At 43.8% G+C, this 23,342-nt stretch overlaps 1 protein-coding gene across 4 annotated transcripts in view; it reads left to right on the top strand.

Moving 5' to 3' along the window:
* The first annotated feature begins 249 nt into the window (after nucleotides 1–249).
* The window catches only part of NIM1K (NIM1 serine/threonine protein kinase), a 64,258-nt gene continuing 41,165 nt past the window's right edge, over nucleotides 250–23,342 (top strand). The window contains exon 1 of one of the 4 annotated variants that reach the window (XM_025435427.3): nucleotides 250–404. The gene's annotated coding sequence lies outside the window, so the exon portion shown is untranslated. Of the gene's footprint in view, nucleotides 405–664; nucleotides 817–1,187; nucleotides 1,621–21,590; nucleotides 21,738–23,342 lie in introns of those variants that run through there. The other 3 variants (XM_025435426.3, XM_025435430.3, XM_025435433.3) reach the window with 3 other exon arrangements.

The raw sequence follows: 23,342 nt of genomic DNA, 5'->3' as shown, positions 1-23,342 counted from the left end.
AGGTCCGGGCCCGCGTCCCGGCGCCCGACCGGCCCCCGGCCACCACCCCCTCCCCCCCGGCCGGCCCCCTCCCCCCGGCCCCTGGCCCCTGCCCCCCCCCGGGCGCCCCCCCCCGGCCCTGGCCTCCTCCCCCGGGCGGCCCCCTCCCCCCGGGCGGCCCCTCCCCCGGCCCCTGGCCCCCTCCCCCGGGCCGGCCCCCCGCTCCCGATTGGTCCTCCGGGAGGCGCTGCGGGGCGCCTGGGTCCCCGCCGCAGAGCCCGGGCCCGGGCGGCGGGCGGGGCTTGCGGGGGCCGCCGTGGGTCCGCCGTGGGTCCGCCGTGCCTGACAGCCCGGAGCCTCCCGCGGGCCCGCGGCGCCCGCCACCCACGCACCAGCCGCCCGGGGCTCGCGGCCCCGCCACGGAGGTAAGCGGCGGCCGCGGGCTCGCAGCCAGCACCCCCGCCCGCGTGCCCTCCGCCGGGCTGGGGGCCTGGGGCCGCGCGGGGCGTCGGGGACAGGGAGACCCGGCTCCCCACGGGGGGCGGGCGAGCTGGGGTCCGCAGAAGGGCGCCCCTCCCCTCCCCTCCCCTCCCCCCCCTCCCCGGGCGGCGGGGCGCGCGCGGCCGGAGGGCGTTAGGCGGGAGGCGCGGGCGCGCTGGCTGCGCCCCTGGGCCCCGGAGCCCGCCCGACGGCGCCCGCCCCGCGCACACCTGGCGCGGGCACCTGAGCGCGGGGCACCTGCGCGACCCCGGACGCCGCCAGCGGACGGCTGTGGCCCCCACCGCCCCGCGCCACCACGCCCCCGACACAGTCGTGCTGCCTCGGAAGACTGTGCAAGTAAGGAAGAGCCTCGGCTCCTCCTCCCGGGGGTCCCCTTCGGGAATATTAGGAGCTCCGGGATGACCCGGAAAGGATGGCAACGGGGTCTTTGAAATGTCGTGTCTGGTCAGCGTCTGCGTGCCTGACCCAACATCTGGGCAGATGGACAGGTCAAGGCAACCCAAGGCAACCTAGGGCCGCCAGGATCAGCCGGCCCCACTTTTTCCTTCCCTTCCTCCCCAACCTCGTCCTCCTCCCCCACCCTCCCCCGCTGCCCCCGTCTTCGTCCTCCCGCGTTCACTAGACAAGGGGGCCCTCTGTGAGACCCGCCCCCCGCCCCCTTGCCCACCCCGCTTCAGAATGGGAGCAAGTGAACCACATTCTAAGCTCCCACCCGTGCGATTCAGACAAGTTTGGAAATTAAACAAATCGCGTTTGCGACCGGAGACTGCGGGAATCCAGAAGGGAAACAAACAAAACCAGACCCGAAAAAATCTATTGCAAATTAAGTCAAGATTTCAAGGGAGAATCTAAAAGGACTATTTGTTTATGGCAATATGGGGTGTGTGTGTGTGTGTGTGTGTGTGTGTGTGAATGTGAATGTGAATGTTTGAAAAATCTGTATCACTCAAGCTTGCATCATCAGTATTCAATGGGATTCACAGAAGCGCTTCAAAAGATGGTTTCTGTTAGTGTTGCAAAAGCACTTCCAATTTTGGTTGCCATGGTAACCGGAGAAGTCGCCCCGCACCGTTGAGACGCTGCCTGGCTGGAACCAGGAACTGTTCTTGAGATCTCCTCCCGTCCCCTCATGTCACCATGGTAATAATAATTGAGCTTATAAGACACTTGTTTCTTTTCTTTGAAGTACTAGAAGCCCCGGGCTTGGTGTCTTTAAATCTTTATCGTTTCAGAGTTTGCAATTTGTGGAACAGAGATCTTCCCTCCCAGACAACTGAGTGTAAACACTTCCCTCCAGCCGTGGGCCCTGCTGGCCCAGCTCGCTCCCCACAGCTCTCTCCTCTAACGGGAGAGGCTTGAAGGAGGAGAGTTTGATGTTACAGGAATCCTGGCCTGGCACCGCATCTCCCTCCCCATCCAGCATTTCAATTTGGAGTCCTAATTAGCTCTCTAATTAGGAGATGGGGGGAATGTGAGTGGAGGTACCAGAAAGACTAGAATGGGGGGAAAAGCTAAGTCCTACTGTCCTGGACTCTCCTGTCCTGTGGGCTGTTGAATTTGCCTCATGGCAAATTTATTTTTGGCTTGACCACTGTTCAGTGGTAAGCCTGGAAAACCCTTCAGAGAGGCCTCCTTCTGTGTTAGGAAAAAATGTGGGTTGGATATTTAGTTTGCGGTATGTGCTTTTTTCTAATAACTGAGCTGCATTTAAAATAAAGGCAGGTTTGTATGAAATCTAAATTTCCTGGTAATAACTACAGCTAGGCGGTGGAGCCCTCTATGCTCTTGGTTTAGCCTTAGGTTTTCAATGGAGATAGATTCATTTGGGGGCAGCAGTGGCATCATTCAGATACTTTCATTAGCAAGTGTTGGTGTCTTTAAAGAATCATAACTCTTGATCTATCCACAATCCCTGAGCGATGAATCCTATAAAATTAATTTTGTACGATGATGGCACATGACTGGGAAATTTGAAAACCTCTAGACTTAGAGTTTTAAAAGAAGGGAAAAATAAAAAAATATTTCATCCTAGTAGGTTAATGTTTTCAGGCAAATATATAGTTTCACTTTGAGAAATTTAAAGATTAAAATAATGTGAAATCCAACTTCATTTTTTGAAGTTCATTACAGTATCTCACTGTTAGAGACTAAAAAGCCTTAATTCGTTGGCTGATTTCTTTCAGTTCTTGAGAGGATCAGGTGTTTATAAAATTAGCCTCATTCTATTGTATTGTCATTTCCTATTGTTGTACTAGAAAAAAAATTTCTAGAATTGAAGTTATGTATTTTGAGAGAAGGAAATATTCAAATTTCTTGTGAAGACAATAGTCTACAATTTGAATTAAGCAGATCACAGCTTCTAAAATTATTTTCTCCCAAGAACTTCAAAATAGTTCAGCCAGTATTATATGGTATCCTGAGGAATATTAACCAGTTTTACAGATGGGCAAGTTGCATTCAGAAGTTTCAAGTCATTTCAGTTAATCATTACATGGAAAGTGAAGAGACAAAAATACACCAGAGTCAGCCAAGACTCAGAGAAAAATCAAGATGAGAAGAAAGACAACAGAGGAATTGTGAGAAGAATTTAAGATTAGACAGAAAAATAAAACTGTAGGGAAAAGGAGTCTTAACTGAGAAAAGAAAACGCACAGAATGAGGAAAAAGGAGTCAAAGAGAAAAAGTCAGGTGCAAAGAGAATTGCACAGAAACAAACTCAAAACCAAGACAGGGAGCAGGAAACTAAAAGGAACTCCTCATCTTTCATGGAGAACAGGGACCTTGATGTTTTTCCCAAAAGCCCAGGTATCTCATTTAGCAAACTCCTCTGACTTGTGTCACAGAACTATGGGAGGCCTGAGTGGCAGATTGGGGTGCACGCTGGCCCACTGCCTCCTGTTGCACCCAGACCTTGAGATGAGGCAGCTTTCCCATCTGCAGGCCTGTCACATGAGGTGCTCCCAATCCTTAAGTCACCAGGAAAGCCTGTATCTCCATTTATTGGGGTCATTTAATTGAGATAATCTGTAGATGCACTTGATTATGTAATTGTATTTTTTTACTTTAAATTACAAGTTTTGATCTTTAAAAATTGCCTATCAAGTAATGCATTCATCTAATTTTATGAATTCGAGCATTTTAAAAGATTCTAACAAAAACAACAGTCCCCCTCCTTGGATACAGCCACTCTCTGCTCTTGGCTGTTTGATTACTTAACCTCCCCATTTCTGAATATTTGCTTGTGTAGCTGGTCTTGATTTATCAGTTTTAGACAGAATCTATGGGCCTTCTCTTATTGTAGGAGTGGATATAGCTCTCTCCAATCCTTGCAAATTCCCCCCCTTTATTTTTGCAACATAATTGATGGAAAGAAATCAGCCAGGGCACCATTGACATAACCTTTTATTTGGTTTCCCATTGCCGAGCATGGGAAAGCTCTTAAGAGCATCTGGCTTGGGTCAGGTGGGCTAAATGTTTCCTAAGACTTTAGCCAGTGTAGCCAAAGTTCAGCTAGTGTCGGAAATAGTTGATCATGGGTGGCCCTCGGACAAGGGAGGAGTTGCTCCTGCAGATTAGCATCTATTGTTTGCCTAATTTGGGTTTTATACAAGGGAATGGGGAGGAAAAGTCAGTGGCTGAGTCTTTTGGGATGGTAAGGAGCCAGAGCTGCAGGGGACAAGGCCTTGTGCACATCTCAATGTAAAATTCTGTCCTACAACACCTCTGTCAAGTAATATCACAATTTTAATTAAATCGATGTTGAGTTAGCATTATGATTGTATAATTATTGTTCACTGCAGAGCCAAGTTGTAAACTACGATATTTCTTTTTTCTGTACAATTTTTTTGGAGAAAAGAATTATTTTTTATTTGCTTAATTTTTAGGAATCTATTGTTATTTCTTCCCAGATATGCTAATGGATCTGTAAAACACCTCTCGTATGTATTTTCTACACAACAAAATGCATCAGATAGTCGTTAGTTCCTTCTGGGCCGCCCCTCATCCCCACCCTCCAAAACGGAGCCCTCAGGGGGATCCCTGGGTGGCGCAGCGGTTTGGCGCCTGCCTTTGGCCCAGTGCGCGATCCTGGAGACCCGGGATCGAATCCCACGTCGGGCTCCCGGTGCATGGAGCCTGCTTCTCCCTCTGCCTGTGTCTCTGTCTCTCTCTCTCTCTCTCTGTGACTATCATAAATAAATAAAAATAAAAATAAAAAAATCAAAATGGAGCCCTCAGATCCCCAGTCTGAACCAGTTCTTTTGTAGCCTTGACACACACCCACATTGTGAGATTTCCCTTCACTTCACTTCTTTGCGAATTCCTTGTTCTCTTGTTTTTCTCTCTGTTGGTTTACTCTTTCATTTTGCAAAGCATCCACTGTGGTAACTTTTTTTTTTCTTTTGTACTGCGGTAGCGTCTTAAAGAGTTATGGGAAAGTTTTGAGACCTTGCATGTCTGAAAATGTCTTGATTTTACTCTCGCACTTGGTAGTTTGAGTATAGATATAGTTCTAGGCTGGAAATTAATTCCTGCAAATTTCTGAAGGCATTGGTCCATTGTTTTTAGCTTCCGGTGTTGCTGTAAGTTCAGTATCATCCTGATTCTTGATTCTTGGCCTGAAATCTATTTTTTCTGTCTGGACTTTGTAGGATTCTCTCATTGTTTTATGAAATGTCACTAAGTATGAATTCATCTTCTATGGATTATGTTCACATACCTACTGGGCCTTAGAAACTTGTATCCTGCCCTTCTGGAGAATTAATGATATAGGCATACTTGGAAAAATCATTCCATTTTATTGGTTACTTTTCCTTGCCATATATTGATTATTTTATTGCATCAACTCAAGACTTCTAGTTTTGAATGACTTGGTTGCTGCTCTTTGGAATCATGCATGCTTCCAGGACATTTTGCATTCCATTTGTTTTCTTACCACTTTTTGTCTTCTAAAAATGATCAGTGCTCGTATTCATATGGGTCATACCCGTAACTCTACTAATAGTTTTTATACTCTGTGCATTTGCTATATGGGACATGTGTGTTTTAAAATGTAAATTAAAGCACAAAGACAGCAAATTTGTTGTAGACTAAACAATGATGTGATGGCCAAGTCTAAAATGATGAGGGGGGCAGCCTGGGTGGCTCAGCGGTTTGGTGCTGCCTTCAGGCCAGGGTGTGATCCTGGAGACCCAGGATTGAGTCCCACGTTGGGCTCCCTGCATGGAGCCTGCTTCTCCCTCTGCCTGTGTCTCTGCCTCTCTCTCTGTGTGTGTCTCTCATGAATAAATAAATAAAATTCTTTAAAAATAAAATAAAATGGGCAGCCCGGGTGGCTCAGCGGTTTAGCGCCTGCCTTCAGCCCAGGGCGTGACCCTGGAGACCCCGGATCGAGTCCCACGTCGGGCTCCCTGCATGGAGACTGCTTCTCCCCTCCGCCTGTGCCTCTGCCTCTCTCTCTGTTTCCTCTCTGTGTATTCTCATGAATAAATAATAAAATCTTTTAAAAAATAAAATAAAATAATGAGGGATCTTTCATGCCAACTCTAGGTAATCTGCAACATAAATATTTCTCTAGAATATAGTCTTATTCACCCTCTCATTTTGCGGGTGAGGTAACAAATCCAGAGATATTAACTGTGTGGCCATTTCTCCTGACTCCCACCCCCTTTTTTTAAATAGGCTCCATCCCCAGCATGGAACCTAACATGGGGCTTAAACTCACCACCCTGAGATCAAGAACTGAGCTGCGATCAAGAGTCAGGCACTTAACCACCTGAGCCACCCAGGTGCCCCTCTCTTGACTCCCTTTTAAACATTCATTCTTTCAACCCTCTGTCTTTGGCTACCTTGTCTTCTATTCCTTTTCTTTTTTTAAACTTTTTTCTTTATTATAAAGAAGGATTATACTTCTTTATTATAAACTATGTATTATAAAAGAGTACATATTCCAGAGATAGCAAGAAGTAGTGGGTAAGTCTTACTTACTTTTACTTTTTTTAAAATAATTTTTTATGAAAGATTTTATTTGCTTATTTATTTGAAAGAGAAAAAGAGAGGGAGGGAGAGCGTGAGAGGGGGAAGGAGCTGAGGGAGAGGGAGTGGGAGAGAGAATCACAAGCAGACTCCAAACTGAGCCACTGAGTCCATCCAGCACAGGCTTGATCCCACAACCAAGATCATGACTTTAGCCAAAACCAAGAATCAGAACCTTTTACCGACTGGGCCACCGAGGCACCTTAAGTCTTATTTACTTTTTTAAAAACATTTATAGTTAATATACAGTGGGTTTTTTGTTTGTTTTTTAAATTTTTTTTAAAGATTTTATTTATTTATTCATGAGACACACACACACACACATACACACACACACACACGAGGCAGAGACACAGGCAGAGGAAGAAGCAGGCTCCATGCAGAAGCCCGACGTGGGACTTGATCCCGGGTCTCCAGGATCATGCCCTGGGCCAAAGGCAGGTGCTAAACCACTGAGCCACCCAGGGATCCCAATATACAGTGTTATATTAGTTTCAGGTGTATAATATAGTGATTCAGTAATTCCACATCATCCAGTGCTCATCATGACAAGTGCACTCCTTGATCCCCATCATCTATTTTTTTTTAAGATTTTATGTATTTATTCATGAGAGACACAGAGAAAGAGAGAGGCAGAGACCCAGACAGAGGGAGAAGCAGGCTCCCTGCAGGGAGCCCGATGTGGGACTCGATCCTGGGAATCCAGGATCATTGCCCTAAGCCAAAGGCAGGCACTGAACCTCTGAGCCACCCAGGCATCCTGATCCCCATCATCTAAATCACCCATCCCCCACCGCATCTCTCTGGTAACAAACCATCAGTTTGTTCTCTATAGTAAAGAATCTGTTTTTTGATTTGTCTCTCTCTCTTCTTTTGCTCATTTGTTTTGTTTCTTAAATCCCACGTGTGACCAAATATACAGATATAGTTAACAGCACACCAGCACTGCAGTGTTTGTAGCAGCAAAGCCTACTATAGCCAAACTGTGGAAGGACTCACGATGTCCTTTAACAGATGAATGGATAAAGAAGATGTGGTGTATATATACAATGGAATATTACTCAGTCACCAGAAAGGTTGAGCACCTACCATTTACATCAGTGTGGATGGAACTGGAGGGTATTATGCTGAGTAAAATAACTCAATCAGAGAAAGACAATTATCATATAGTCTCACTCATATGTGGAATATAAGGAATAGTGAAAGGGACCATAAGGAAAGGAGGGGAAACTGAATGGGGAAAAATTAGAGAGGAAGACGAACCATGAGAGACTCTTGACTCTGGGAAACAAACTGAGGGTGGCTGAAGGGGAGGTGGGTTGGGGATGGGTAACTAGGCGATGGGCGTTAAGGAGGGCATGTGATGTGATGAGCACTGGGTGTTATACTATATGTTGGTAAATTGAATTCATTTTTTTGAATTTTATTTATTTATGAAAGACACAGAGAGAGAGGCAGAGACACAGGCAGAGGGAGAAGCAGGCTCCATGCTGGGAGCCCGATGTGGGACTTGATCCCGGGACTCCAGGATCACACCCTGAGCCAAAGGCAGACACTCAACCTCGGCCACCCAGGCGTCCCGACAAATTGAATTTAAATTTAAAAAAGAGGAAGGAATTAATGAGCTCATAAAAACTAAAAAAAAATTCCACATATGAGTGAAATCATGTGCTATTTGTCTTTCTCTGACTGACTTATTTCACTTAGCATTATACTCTAGCTCCATCCATGTTGTTGCAAATGGCAAGATTTCATTCTTTTTTTTTTTTTTTAAGATTTATTTATTTATTTATGAGAGAGAGAGAGAGAGGCAGAGACACAGGCAGAGGGAGAAGCAGGCTCCACGCAGGGAGCCCGTCGTGAGCCCGACGTAGGACTCGATCCCGGGTCTCCAGGATTGCGCCCTGGGCCAAAGGCAGGCGCTAAATCGCTGAGCCACCCCGGGAACCCCGATTTCATTCTTTTTGATGGATGAAGAATATTCTGTTGTAAATACATATACCGCTTCTTCTTTATCCATTCATCTAATGAGGGACACTTGGGTTGCTTTCATAACTTGGCTATTGTAAATACTGCTGCCATAAACATAGGGGTGCATGTATCCCTTTGAATTAGTGTTTCTGTATTTTTTATTATTATTATTATTTATTCATGATAGTCATAGAGAGAGGAGAGAGAGGCAGAGACACAGGCAGAGAGAGAAGCAGGCTCCATGCACCGGGAGCTCGACGCGGGACTCGATTCTGGGTTTCCAGGATCGGGCCCTGGGCCAAAGGCAAGTGCCAAACCGCTGAGCCACCCAGGGATCCCCCCAGTGTTTCTGTATTTTGGGGGTAAATACCCACTAGTGCAATTCCTGGATTATAGGTTAGTTCTATTTTTAACTTTTTGCGGAAACTCCATACTCTTTTCCAGGGTGGCTTCACCAGTTTGCATTCTTATCAACAATACAAGAGGGTTCCTTTTTCTCCACACTCTCACCAACACTTCTTGTTTCTTGTTTTTCTGATTTTAGCCATTCTGACAGTTATGAGATGATATCTCATTGTAGTTTTGATTTGCATTTCCTTGATGATGAGGGATGTTGAGCATCTTTTCATGTGTCTCTTGGCCATCTGGATATCTCCTTTGGGGGATCCCTGGGCCGCTCAGCGGTTTAGCGCCTGTCTTCGGCCCAGGGCGTGATCTTGGAGTCCTGGGATCAAGTCCCACATTAGGCTCCCTGCACGGAGCCTGCTTCTCCCTCTGCCTCTCTCTCTCTCTCTCTCTCTCTCTCTCAATCTGTCTCTCATGAATAAATAGATAAAAGGTTAAAAAAAAAAAAAGTAAAAGGATCTCTCCTTTGGAGAAATGTCTGTTTATGTGTTCTGCCCATTTTTTAGATTGTTTCTTGGATATTGAGTTGTATAAGTTCTTTATATATTTTGAATGCCAACCGTTTATTAGACGTGTCATTTGCACGTCTTTTCCCATTCAGTAGGTTGCCTTTTAGTTTTATTGATTATTTCCTTCACTGTGCAAAAGCTTTTTATTTTGGGACCCTGAGTGGCTCAGCAGTTGAGTGTCTGCTTTCGGCTCAGGGCATGATCCTGGAGTCCTAGGATTGGGTCTCACATCACACTCCCTGTGGGGAGCCTGCTTCTCCCTCTGTCTGTGTCTCTACCTCTCTCTCTCTGTGTCTCTCATGAAAAATTAAATAAAATCCCTTTTTTTTAAAGATCTTGGAAATTGATTTGTTTTCTTTTTCTTTTATTTATTTATGATAGTCATACAGAGAGAGAGAGAGAGAGAGAGGCAGAGACATAGGCAGAGGGAGAAGCAGGCTCCATGCACCAGGAGCCCGACGTGGGATTCGATCCCGGGTCTCCAGGATCGCGCCCTGGGCCAAAGGCAGGCGCCAAACCGCTGCGCCACCCAGGGATCCCAAATTAAATAAAATCTTAAAAAAAAAAAAAAGCTTTTTATTTTGATGTAGTCCCAATAGCTTATTTTTGCATAGTGGTTAAATCTTAATTCTGAAAATAGCATGTTGCATTTGAATCCTGGCTCTGTGACTCACTTACTATGTATGTGGCCTTGGACATGTAATTTGATCGTTGTGCCTCATCTTTCTGGGGGTAATAACAGCACCTATATTCTAGGATTGTTTTAAGAATTAAATGAGTTGGTTCACATAAAGCTTCTAGAATGGTGCCTGGCACACAATAAATGTCATTGTTGCTAGTATTATTGTAATAAAATACAGAAATAAATGTTAAAATGAAAGAAATAATCATTTATAATTCTATCTCTAATCCTATTTTTTATTTATTTATTTATGATAGTCACAGAGAGAGAGAGAGGCACAGAGACAGGCAGAGGGAGAAGCAGGCTCCATGCACCAGGAGCCCGATGTGGGATTCGATCCCGGGTCTCCAGGATCGCGCCCTGGGCCAAAGGCAGGCGCCAAACCGCTGCGCCACCCAGGGATCCCTCTAATCCTATTTTTAATCCCAGCTAGAGAGATTACCATGGTTAACATTTCAGAGGGTTGTTTTTTGATAGTTAAAAATAAAGCAAAAAAAAAAAATTCTTGAGATATTGTACACAATTTTATTTGTTGTTCTTTTCACTTTATGTTTTGAGGTTTTCTCTCATGTTGTTGGATAGTCAGTATCATTCTGTATGGTATATTTGTTTTCTGTATTGATCCTAACCCAGAACCTTACAAATTACATTTTCAGTAAGCACTAATTGTCTGGGAAGACTACCCTTTCTTCTGGACCCTTTGGGTTTGGTTCAGGTGTAAAGAGAGATTCTTCCATTACGAATTTGTGAAGCCCCCCCACTCCCCCACCCCACCCCCGGTTGTAAATGCCACATTTCATTTGTTTTCCTGACCTCCATTTCCTTACCTTAGCGCTTGTTTACTCACAGGGGCAGATTCCTTCAGGCCTCTTCTGCTTCAGGAAATTTTCCTTATACATTCACGACACCCAAGATGTTCTCTGAACGCCCACTCTCCTGTACACATCTCTAGCCAAGCGCTTTGTACATTGTATTTAAATGACCTGGGGCACCTGGGTGGCTCAGTGGTTGAGCATCTGCCTTTGGCCTTTGGCTCAGGTCGTGATCCCCAGGAATCAACACCTCCCCCATCCCCACATCAGGCTCCCCACAAGGAGCCCACTTCTCCCTCTGCCTATGTCTCTGCCTCTCTCGGTGTGTTTCTCATGAATAAATAAATAAAAATCTTTAAAATATATAAACGGTCTTTGGCACAAAGTAAGTAGGCAGCACTTAAAAATAATGTTTGCAGGACTGGACGTTCCATTGATGCTGATGGAGAATTCCATTGTAGAGTGAGAGGGTAACAGCCTCACATTGCTTAGGGTGGGAGTGAGGGCAAGAAAGTAGGGGAGAATCATCTGTTTGTCATCCTTCGTCTTTCTAGCAACATCTGTTCAGTGGGATTTCTGTGACACGCACAGCTCCTGCTTGTGAGACCAGATGAAGCAACAGCATCTGCTGTGTGTGAGGCACAAGCTCTGAGGTCAGATGGGCCTGAGCTGGAAATCAAACTGATATGTGTTTTATTGCCTGGATAACTTTGGACAAGTCCCTAAGTTCTTAAGTTTAGTTTCTTCATCTGAAAAATGAGGGTAATTGCAGGCACCTTTCAGGGCTGTTGTAAGGATTAAAGGTAATACGTATCAATTAATTGGAACAAAACAATGATAGCTATTCTAAGTTAAAAATGCTTTTGGCTGCAAGGAATAAAAGAACTTGTCTGCTTAGCTACAAGAAGTTTATTTTCACATAGGAAAAAAGCTCTAGGTAAGGTGTATTAGCCCAGGCTGCTGTAAAAAAAAAAATACTATAAACTGGGAGCTGAAACAACAGAAGTCGATTTTCTCACAGTTCTGGAGGCTGAGATGAGGGTAAGATGAGGGTCCTGATGAGCGCTGCCTTCCTGGCTCTCAGATGGCCACATTCTCTCTGTGTCCTCACATGGCAGAGAGAGGGGTCAGGCGGGGGAGCTCTCAGATCTCTTCTTGTAAGGACGTTAATCCCATCATGGAGACCCAACCCTTGTGCTCTCATCTAAATGTAAATTCTGTCTCCAAATACCATCACCCTGGGGGTTAGGGCATCAACGTGTGAATTCTGGGAGAAGTACAATTCATACATAGCAATAGGTTATGTTAGCTTTGTTTGAACTGCCATCAGAGACCTAATTTATTGCTTTTTGCTCTGCCATTCTTCCTCTTGCTCTCAAAGTTATCATTTCCTTATCTTTAGGTGACCACTACACCTCCAGACAAGGTCCACACTGGAAGAAAGGGAAAGGGGCTGTGCTGCTTACTTGGTTTAAGGCCGAGTCTCCTTACTTGGCATTGTTGTATAGGAACCTTTAGGAGTGTTATACCCTATTTTATTTTAGTGTTATACCCAAGTTACCAGAAACTTCTTGTTAAGGTCTTATTCTCCAGAATTATGTCTCCTGGCCAGCCCCAGCTGTGTGTGGTGGGGGCAGGGGGGCTTTCCAGCTTTTTTTTTTTTTTTAAGATTTTATTTATTCATGAGAGACACAGAGTGAGAGAGGCAGAAACACAGGGAGAAGGAGAAGCAGGCTCCATGCAGGGAGCCCGAAGTGGGACTCGATCCCGGGTCTCTAGGATCAGACCCTGGACTGAAGGCGGCGCCAAACCGCTGACCCACCCGGGCTGCCCTGCTTTCCAGCTTCTATAGCAGAAGTCAAGGAAGGGAGAAAAGAGTTAGAAAGATGTTCATTGAACCAGCCTGTAACTTTTATTTTTTTTTTAATTTTCTTTTTTTTTTAATTTTTTTAAAATTTATTTATGATAGTCACAGAGAGAGAGAGAGAGAGAGAGAGAGGCAGAGACACAGGCAGAGGGAGAAGCAGGCTCCATGCACCGGGAGCCCGACGTGGGATTCGATCCCGGGTCTCCAGGATCGCGCCCTGGGCCTAAGGCAGGCACCAAACCGCTGCGCCACCCAGGGATCCCCAGCCTGTAACTTTTGTCACATTGTCACTTATTGATAGAGAGCCCATATGTCCCCATAGGCCAGGGACAGCCCTGGTTTACACCTGTTGTCCCAGTGTGATTATTAAATAGCAACTCCTTCTATTCTCAAAATTGTCCTGGATTGAATGACAAATTCTATGTTCCCTCTATTTATTGAGTACTTGCTATTTAATGTAGGCTCTCAGTAAATAGTGGTTATTAATAAAAAAAAGATAGAATGCAAGCATAAGATAAATAATAAGCCAAGATCACATGTGATGAATGCCTGTTTGGTACAGGCAGCCAATGTGTTGGGTTTACAGGAAAGAGAAATGGGTGAATCTGTAAATGAGTTGGGGTGAGCTGATTAGGGTAGAGATGAAGTATAGGGGGAAATGTGACACCATGGCATGGAAAATAAATGGATTGGGTACAGTTCGGAAGATAGGAAAGTTTATGTGCCAGAGTTTGCTTTGAAAGGATGAATAATAACAGGGGCACCTGAGTGGCTCAGTCGGTTGAGCATCCAACTCTTGATTTCAGCTCAGGTCATGATCCCAGGGTCATGGGATTGAGCCCCACATCAAGCTCCATGTTCGGTGTGGAATCTGCTTGTCCCCCTCCCTCTGCCTGTCTCCAGGCTCATGCTCATTTGCTCTTTCTTTCAAATAAATAAATAAATAAATAAATAAATAAATAAATAAATAAAATCTTAAAAAAAAAAGACTAGCAATAAATAAGTCTTAACACTGCCTTTGTTTGAGTGATGAACACCTTGTAATATATGGGATACAATACTAAGATATTGATTTGGCCTAAGAGTATTTTGAGAACTTATGACACAAAATATAAAACATTTATATATTAAGTCACATATACTTTTCTGCCATCACAAAATTTATCAGAGAAATTTTGCATATGTGAAGAAACATTTTCTAGATTATCATCTTTTTTTAATAATAATTGATTGAGCAGGAGTAGGGAGAGGCAGAAGCAGACTCCCTGCTTAGCAGGGAGCTGGATGCAGGGCTCAATCCCAGGACCCTGGGATCATGACTTGAGCTGAAGGCAGATGCTTAACCAACTGAGCCACCCAGGTGCCCCTCTAGATTATTATCTTGCAGAGCATATAGTAGAGTATGACCTTGAGCTGTTTAGTAATAAAACCCTCCTTCATCAGGAGAAAATATTTGTATCTTCTAAATTTTCTTTTGAGTTGATCTGAAAAGAAAATATTTACTTAGCTATTTTTTTTCCTTTGCTTGGTTTTAAAATCCCAATTTGTTTTATATATTCATTCATTCTGTTGGGCTGGGTTGGTTGGTGGGTTGACATAGCGGAAATAAGGTAAAGAAATTTGGTTCTTGTCTTATCCCTGGCCACCGACTAGTAAGTCTTTTTCCTCTCTGGATCTGTTTCTCAAATACAAAATAGAGATTAAATAATCCTATTTCCTCTCTACTTTGGGTTCCTAAGAGTCCATGAGTGGTTTGGGAAACCATGAGACAGCCAATCGTTTTACAGTCTCAGGTCACTTTGGTTTAAGGAGGTATTAAGAAGTAAGTTTGCGGGCAGCCCGGGTGGCTCAGCGTTTTAGCCCAGGGTGTGATCCTGGAGATCTGGGATCAAGTCCCATGTGGGGCTCCCGGCATGGAGACTGCTTCTCCCTCGCCTGTGTCTCTGCCTCTCTCTCTCTCTCTCTCTCTCTCTTTGTCTCTCATGAATAAGTAAATAAAATATTAAAAAAAAAAAGTAAGTTTGCAGAGGAAAACTGACATCAGGCCACGAAGTCCCTGAATGTCCATCTAAGCAACTTGCCATTCATTTTTGGCAGAAGGAAGCCATTTCCTAAACAGCATGGAAGATCAATGGCACTCTGATGGATTGGAGGGAAGAAAGACAAAGAAGGAAAAGACTTGTTTTATTCCAAGTTCTGAGCTATTTTACAGTGTTCAGTGACCTAACAACATGGTCCAAAGAGCAGAACACCAGTGAGGCTTAGCTCCCCTGTTGCTGGGTTGGTGTTCCGAGGAGTTCTAATGGCACATCACAGGTCTAATCACTGTGACACTCTTCTGTTGGTAGATCAAGGCCAGCCCTCCCATTCCCATTCTATTATAGCTATCTGCCACTTTTCAGAGTTCACGTTATACTATTCCACTTGTAAAAAAGATCTACGATGGTACCTGTTTTCCCTAACCAAAAGAAACCTGAAGAGGATTTTGGCTTTTATGGAAAAAGTCAAAGAATAAAAATGCATTCAGCATTGGTTTTGCAGCGAGCCCTTACAGAGGTAGTGCCCCCGGAGCAGGGACAGAGGCGCCACCAACCTCTGTCCCTGGGAGCCACACTGAGCATCTCAGCATCAGCCAGCAGAGGTTTGAACTGTTGTCTGTGAGCATCTGTGCTTTATCTCCATTTATTTATTGTTTTTTAATTTTTTTTATTTACTTATGATAGTCACACAGAGAGAGAAAGAGAGAGGCAGAGACACAGGCAGAGGGAGAAGCAGGCTCCATGCCCTGGGAGCCCGACATGGGATTCGATCCTGTGTCTCCAGGATCGCGCCCTGGGCCAAAGGCAGGCGCCAAACCACTGTGCCACCCAGGGATCCCTATCTCCATTTATTTTGTGCAGCTGCTAGCAAAATATTTCCTAAAGTATCAGAAAAGCCCAAGAGAGGGATGCCTGGGTGGCTCAACGGTTAAGCGCCTGCCTTCTGCCCAGGGTGTGATCCTGGAGTTCTGGGATCCAGTCCCACGTCGGGCTCCCTGCATGGAGCTCTAAGGGAGCTCTGCCTGTGTCTCTGCCTCTTCCTCCCTCTCTCTCTCTCTCTCTCTCTCTCTGTCTCTCATGAATAAATAAATGAAATCTTTAGAAAAGAAAAGCCCAAGAGGGGTTATTTTTGGGGTCTGAGAATGCTAAAAAATTAAAATCCTTTACATTATGCCATCAAAGCTCATGAAAGGTTTTGCAGAAACTCTATACTTTCGAAAAGTGGCAGAAACCTGTATTTCCTTTCTAAATGACATCGCCAATATTCTGCAACCTTATTTCCCTATTACTTTTATTTTTATTTTTGAAGGGAAAAATTTACAATCTAGATAATTTTTTTTAAGATTTTATTTATTTATTCATGAGAGACACACACAGAGAGAGAGGCAGAGATACAGGCAGAGGAAGAAGCAGGCTCCATGCAGGGAGCCTGATATGGGACTCGATCCCAGGTCTCCAGGATCACACCCTGGGCCAAAGGTGGTGCTAAACCACTGAGCTACCCAGGGATCTCCTACAATCTAGTAATTTGTCTGTCAGTCATCCAAACCAATTTTTGTTTAGATCTTCTCTTGGGAAATAATATTATTAAGTAGTTGAAGAGATTAGCATTCCAATATCATGCTGCCACTTTTAGGAGTAACCACACCATGGATTTTGATATTTAAGTTGCCTGTTGCAGTGATTTTCCCGTACTGATGTCTTCAAGTTTCCAAAGACTGCTGTTCCTGACCTGTTCCAAGATCCCATCTCTGATCACCACCTTTAATGTGGTTTGGAATTATTTTGGAATTTTTTTCTCCTTTTAAGTCTTCATCTTTACCTCCTCTCCTATCTTATCTTTCCCATTCCCAAAAACTCATTTCTTTTTTCTTTTAAAGATTTTATTTATTTATTCATGAGAGACACATACACACACAGAGGCAGAGACCTAGGCAGAGGGAGAAGCAGGCTCCATGCAGGAAGCCTGACGTGGGATTTGATCCCGGGACTCTGGGACCATGCCCTGGGCCAAAGGCAGATGCTTAACTGCTGAGCCATCCAGGCATCCCTAAAACTCATTTCCTTTTATGAAATCTTCTTTAGGTAGATTTTGATTCTCTCAACTTTTAACTTGTCAGATTTAGAATTATCTGCTGAGCACTTCTACTTTAGCTAACTGATGGAAATGTTGAAAAAGATTCCTCCCAGTTCCATACTCAGGACAACTCATTGCCCTATCCAAAATTGTTCAAATCTCTGGGCTTCTGTGGCTATTCTGACCCACTCCTATGTAATGACTTTGCTCAGACCTCTTTTAGAAAGTATGAAGATGTGAATCTACATTATGAAATTGAAACAGGTCTGCTTGTATGTGGGTGGCACGGAGTACAAGACTAAATATACCATTTTAAGCCTTTTCACACATAAAAACACAGAACAGTTCAGATTTCAACTGAAATCCATTAAACTTACAGATTCATTTGGGGGAGAGTTTATGAGTTTCTAATAGTATTCCCTTATTAAACATGGTATGTCTTTCCATTTATTAGATCTTGTTTTATGTTGTCCAATAAACACTCATAATTTTCATAATTTATGTCGCTCTCAACTCCTCTGTTGGATTTATGCTTAGGTATCTCATCAAAGTTATTGCTACTCATATCAGTGGACTATGTCTTATTATTTCCTTATTATTACCAGATTACTGTTGGTAAATACAAATGTTACTGAATTTGCACTAATCTCATCTCCAGCAACACTCACTGTTAAACCTACGTATTAGTTCTAACGGTTTATAAATAGGGGTTCTGGAATTTTCTATGTTTAAAATCTGTGTCGGCAAATAGGAACACTTTTATTTCTCCCTTTTCAATATTTAGTTATTGTCTTCTTATCATTGGCTGGAGGCTGCAATAACTATTGAATAGAAGAGTGTTGGCCGGATCCTCGTGTTGACCGGATCGTGTTGACTTTGTAGAGAATGCTTCTAATATTGAGCCACTTAAGATATTGAGCCACTTAAAAAGATGCTATAGGTTTTTGGTAGGTAGCCTTAACTTGCTTGAGCAAGTTCCCCTGTATGCCTCATTTGCTAATATTTTTATTAATAATGAGCATACAATTTTATCAAATGCTTTTTCTGCATCTCCTGAGATATCCTTTTGCTTTTCTCCTTTAATTGAATTTTGTGTTGAATTAAACCCACACATCTTCTATTGTTAAGCCATGCTTATATTCTTGGGAGAAATTTTACTCAGATGTGCTTTTATAGGGCAGCCCCGGTGGCCCAGCGGTTTAGGGCCACCTTCACCCTGGGGTGTGATCTTGGAGACCCTGGATCGAGTCTCATGTCAGCCTCCCTGCATGGAGTCTGCTTCTCCCTCTGCCTGTGTCTCTGCCTCTCTCTCTGTCATGAATTAAAAAAAAAAAAAAAAAAAAAAAAGTGCTTTTATAAACATATTGCTAGCTTTGATTTGGTACTACTATTTTTATTTTACATTTTTGGTATCTATGTTAGGGAGTGAAATTGACTTATAATTTCACTTTCTTGTACAGTCTGCCTAACTTTCATCATGTATTCTCTTCCAAAAAGGCCTGAGTTGTGGTTGTAACCTAAAGTATAGTTTTGTTTCTTCTATGGTGTGTACATATACGACAAACAATGCTATCCCTTCTTATTTATTACTTCCTTTGAAACATTTAAGTAATAATGATAATAATTATGACCCATTTTGGACTTTCTCTGTATAGTTGTCACTCAAAAGCACAATTATCGGGATCCCTGGGTGGCGCAGCGGTTTAGCGCCTGCCTTTGGCCCAGGGCGCGATCCTGGAGACCCGGGATCGAATCCCACGTCGGGCTCCCGGTGCATGGAGCCTGCTTCTCCCTCTGCCTGTGTCTCTGCCTCTCTCTCTCTCACTGTGTGCCTATCATAAATAAAAAATAAAAAATTTAAAAAAAAAAAAAAGCACAATTATCTAGAGTTTCATCAAGTCAGTTTGGATACTTGCAGTAGTTATTTCTTATTGTTATTACTTGTTATTACAAGTCCATTACAAAGTTGAGAATAAAGAAGAATTTAATTTGTATATTAACTATCACTGATGTTCATCAAGCCTAATGGTTTATCTAAAAACAAAGCACTTTAAAGAATATTACTTTCTCATTCCCCTACCTGCCTTTGCTACTGTCACTGATTCATGTCATACCCAAACTTGGACTTCATGGCACTTGCTGGTTCCTTAGAGCATTATGTTCCACAGTAGAATGCACCAAAGGAGGCAGCAAGTGGACTGGGGCAGGCTTGGATACCATGCTGGCACTGCAGCTTCCCAGCTCTTTGAGTTTGGACAAATTCCTTAACCTCTCTAAAATTTTACTTATGCCATCAGTCAAATGGGAATTTTAATAGCTGTCTTGAAGAGTTTGTTATAATGATTAAATCTATAATATAAGCAAGCACAGCCTGGTATATTGTAAATGCTTAATAAAAGTAGCTTTTAGGATTCTTTCACTGTAAAAATGAGTAAAATGCTAGCAATACTATGCTAGCACCAAATAAAAATATGGCTTCTCTCAAATGTCCTTCAAAAGGTGCTGTTGATTTGCAGATTTTAAGTTTATGTGACAGTGCCTTTCATATCGTATGTCTTAATTCTTTTTCTTTTGACAAATATTTATTTGGTGCCTCCCATATCCTAGGACTAGATGCGAGGGAATATTGAAGATCTGAGATAATAAGCAGCAGAGTTCAGCCTAGAGAGACCAAACATAATTAGAATATGAACTGATAGAACATAAGGTATGAAATATCAAGATGGGACATAAGGTAAAATGTGAGAATAGCAAGATAGGAGTTCAGTGGGACTCTTGAGAAAGAAGCAACTAACTGGCTAAGTAGAAGAAAACACAAAGAAAGTGATATTTCAGTAGGGTTGTAGAGGCTAAAAAAGGTAAGGAGCAGTGTGTTCCAGGCTGAGCAAACTGGATATATAAAACTATCCAGGCATGAAAAGATGTTTTATGTTAGGAAAGGTAAAACTTTAGGAATAAATTGCATAATTGATTCAGATGTCAGAACCTCCCTTCAGGGCTGGATATGTAGCTGTGAGTCTTTGAGCTTGAAGGAAGGGGGCCAGGGATGCTTTGAAACCTCTGCTAGACACTGACCCTCTGGTGTCCTAGAGGTAGGATTTAATTCCCTGCTAATTAGTGTTGGTTTTGGCTCCCCTGGGGAAGTTTAAACACATAAAGAAGGAAAGGAGTAGGGAGAAAGGCAAAGGCAAGTGCATGGATGTGTATGTTTGCTGAACTGTTTCAGAGGAATTGAGAAGTGCAGAAAAGGTCTTGAAAATAGAGCAGGGATTATTTTGCACGCTTTAAAATGAAGCAAATTTTGCTGGAGGCTGCTAACATCTCACACCCTAAAAATAAAAACAATGAGATATGGAACCTTTTTTTTTTTTTTTTTAACTCTTAACTGTGATCATTTTAACCTCGGTAACCTTCCAAAGGGAAGCCATAATTGGGTTGCTTTTATTGTCTGTGGGCTGGAGCAAATGCTGGTCTGTAAACATTCTGATGCTTCCAACTCAAATAGCCTTCTTAGGAATGTCTACCCACATTTGAGGTGTGCTTCACTGGGAACCGTAGAATGTTATATAAAAGCAACGGGGCATCTCACCAAACCCCACAGTTTCAGAAATTTTCCAGCCAGAGGTGCTCTGGTTAGGGGCACTTATAACAGAGCCGCCCTTGTTTCAGGAGAAAACACTTGAAAGAGATTTGGAGTTTTAACATTTTTTGCCTTTATTTTTTCTTTATCATAGAACAGTTGTTAGTAGTGCTGTTGTTTTTCCACCAGAGAAGGATATGAAAGAAATATCTATTTCTGTATCTTCCAGGATCCATACTAGCCTTTTTTTTTATTTTATTTATTTATTCATGAGACACACACACACATACACACACACAGAGAGAGACAGAGAGAGAGACAGAGACAGAGAGGCAGAGACACAGGCAGAGGGAGAAGCAGGCTCCATGCAAGGAGCCTGACATGGGATTCGATCTTGAGGCTCCAGGGTCACGCCATGGGCCGAGGGCAGACCAGACACTCAAGCGCTGAGCCACCCAGGCGTCCCTCCATACTAGCTTTTAAACTATCTGTACAACAGGAGCACCTGGGTGGCTCAGTCGGTGAGCGTCTGCCTTGGGTGCAGGTCATGATCCCTTTGGGCTCCCTGCTCAGTGGGGAGCCTGCTTCTCTCTCTCCCTCTGCTGCTCCTTCCTCCTTGTGCTCACGCTCTTTCTCATCAATTAAAAAAAAATCTTTTAAAAAAACATCTATACAACTCAGATCCACTCAGACAGCACTTATGAACTCCTCCTGGGTACTCAGTGTCCAGAATCCTGAAGCTAATAAGATTGAGGACATGCCCCATAGAAACCCGCATTCCAGTAGGGAGGACAAATATGTACACAAGTAGCACAAGCACTAGACGGAATTTGAGGATCTTCAAGGAAAACACAGAGTTCATGGAGGAAATATCAGGGGAAGCGCTGAATTGTGTGTGGACTATTAGGAAGAGAAGAGAAGGGAATTTAGGCCAAATTTGAATAGCAAGTAGACTTTTAATCATGAGGTGATTGAAATGAGGAAAAGAATGGAACTAATCTCCTGTAAAACAAGAATTTAAAGTAATTGTTGTGCTTAACAACAAAATACACCTGTTTTAATTTGCTTATTCATTCGTCTATTCCATAAACGAGTACTGACTACCTGTGCCAACTAGCTGTGCTGTGCCAGGCACTGCGCAGAGATAGGCGACGAGCACAGCCTTCCTCCCGGCCCTCAGCACCCTCACCGTCAGCAAAGATGGACAGAGACGTTCACACAAGAGACAGTATCCACAGAGACGCGTGCGAAATTCGCTGAAAGTCTCTTGGACTCAAAGGAGGTGAGGAAGCCTTCACAGTGGGATAGAGTTTTGAAGGTTCAGTGGGGGATGGGTTGAAGAAAACAGTCCTGGTAGAAGGAACCATTGGAGGCTACTGCTCCTCGTCAGCCCAACACACACTGTGGATGGAATTCAAGCAAAGATCGCCGAAGATGTCTAATGAAACACAGGTTCTGATTTTTCTTAGGAGCCTTGAAAAAAAATATATCAAGTATCAAAATATTTTAAGACTTGTATTGCCTCCTCCCTGCCAGTGCCCTAAAGCATGCATCTCCACCTATTGTGGGGTCCAGCCTTGCTGGGTTGAGGCAGCAGTCAAGGGTAAAAGGACTGGGGTGGTATTGACGCCGGAAGATTTAGGACTTGCTTCACCTTTAAGACTAGGAGAAGGCAAGAGAGAAGTCTGGGTTGGTGCTCAGATGTCTGACTTGGCTGACAGGGTGTTGGCCACACCCTGCCTTGGGATTTCTACTCCGCCATGTGTCATTCTGGTCATTCCCCATGTCTGGCAGAGGCCCCTCGGAGGCAGGCAGGCCTCCAACACTTGTTGCCCTTGCAGAGTCCCTCCATTTTTTGCACTTAGTCCAGGCTCCAAAGGGTGTTTTATAATGGCCCCCTCTGAGGGCCCCAAGCAAATCCTCACAGGCTTTCAAGTCCTCAGGACCAGATTCAGCCTCTGACATAAGTATCATTTCAGCACAGCTGTCAGGAGGCTCCTGATACAAGCTTGGCTCAGGACAGGAGGGCTCAGCAGGGGCTCCCAATCCTCTCACTCATCTCTTGTACTCCCTCCCCTGGCTAGTGCTCCTCCAAGCAAAGGTAACCTGGTCCCCTTACTCCCTGCGGGACTGTGGCTCAGTGACAATAAAGAGAAGATGCAAGGGATCCCTGGGTGGCGCAGCGGTTTGGCGCCTGCCTTTGGCCCAGGGCGCGATCCTGGAGACCCGGGATCGAATCCCACGTCGGGCTCCCAGTGCATGGAGCCTGCTTCTCCCTCTGCCTATGTCTCTGCCTCTCTCTCTCTCTCTCTCTGTGACTATCATAAATAAATAAAAATTTTAAAAAAATTAAAAAAAAAAAAAGAGAAGATGCAGCCTGATGGAGACCCATCCTTATCCCAGCGTCACGCATAATTAACCCACTCCCAGCCCCCAAGTCTGTCTGGGAACAAAGCCCCAGGCAACAGCTAAATATATCTCTGGGATTGTTCCTGAATATTCTGAAGTGTCAAAGACTGAAAGACTTTTCCATCTTATCCTGGGCCTACATTGTACTACATTGTTTTCTTCAGGATTCCCAAAGCCCCAGCTTCAAGAGAAACAAACAAAAAATATCTACAGGTACATTATCAATAGAGGTTTAGCTTCCTCTCCACATTCTCGCAGGCCCAGGGCAGGATACAGGCTCCCTACATGCCATGTATTTTCATCACCAATAATTGAGCATCTAAGTCTGCTTGGGAATCTATTCTGTAGTCGGATGGTAACTATGTCACCATTTCAAGTGCTTGATTTAATATGGTGCCAGATTTCATTTCTTTCTAAGTCATCCTATTTCTGGATTCAAAACTTTAAAAAAGATCTCATCTTTGGAGTGCTGGACTAG

Source organism: Canis lupus, chromosome 4 (genome assembly GCF_003254725.2).
Source record: "Canis lupus dingo isolate Sandy chromosome 4, ASM325472v2, whole genome shotgun sequence".
In the NCBI taxonomy this organism is placed as follows: domain Eukaryota; kingdom Metazoa; phylum Chordata; class Mammalia; order Carnivora; family Canidae; genus Canis; species Canis lupus.
This window is presented reverse-complemented; position numbering and strand designations above follow the sequence as displayed.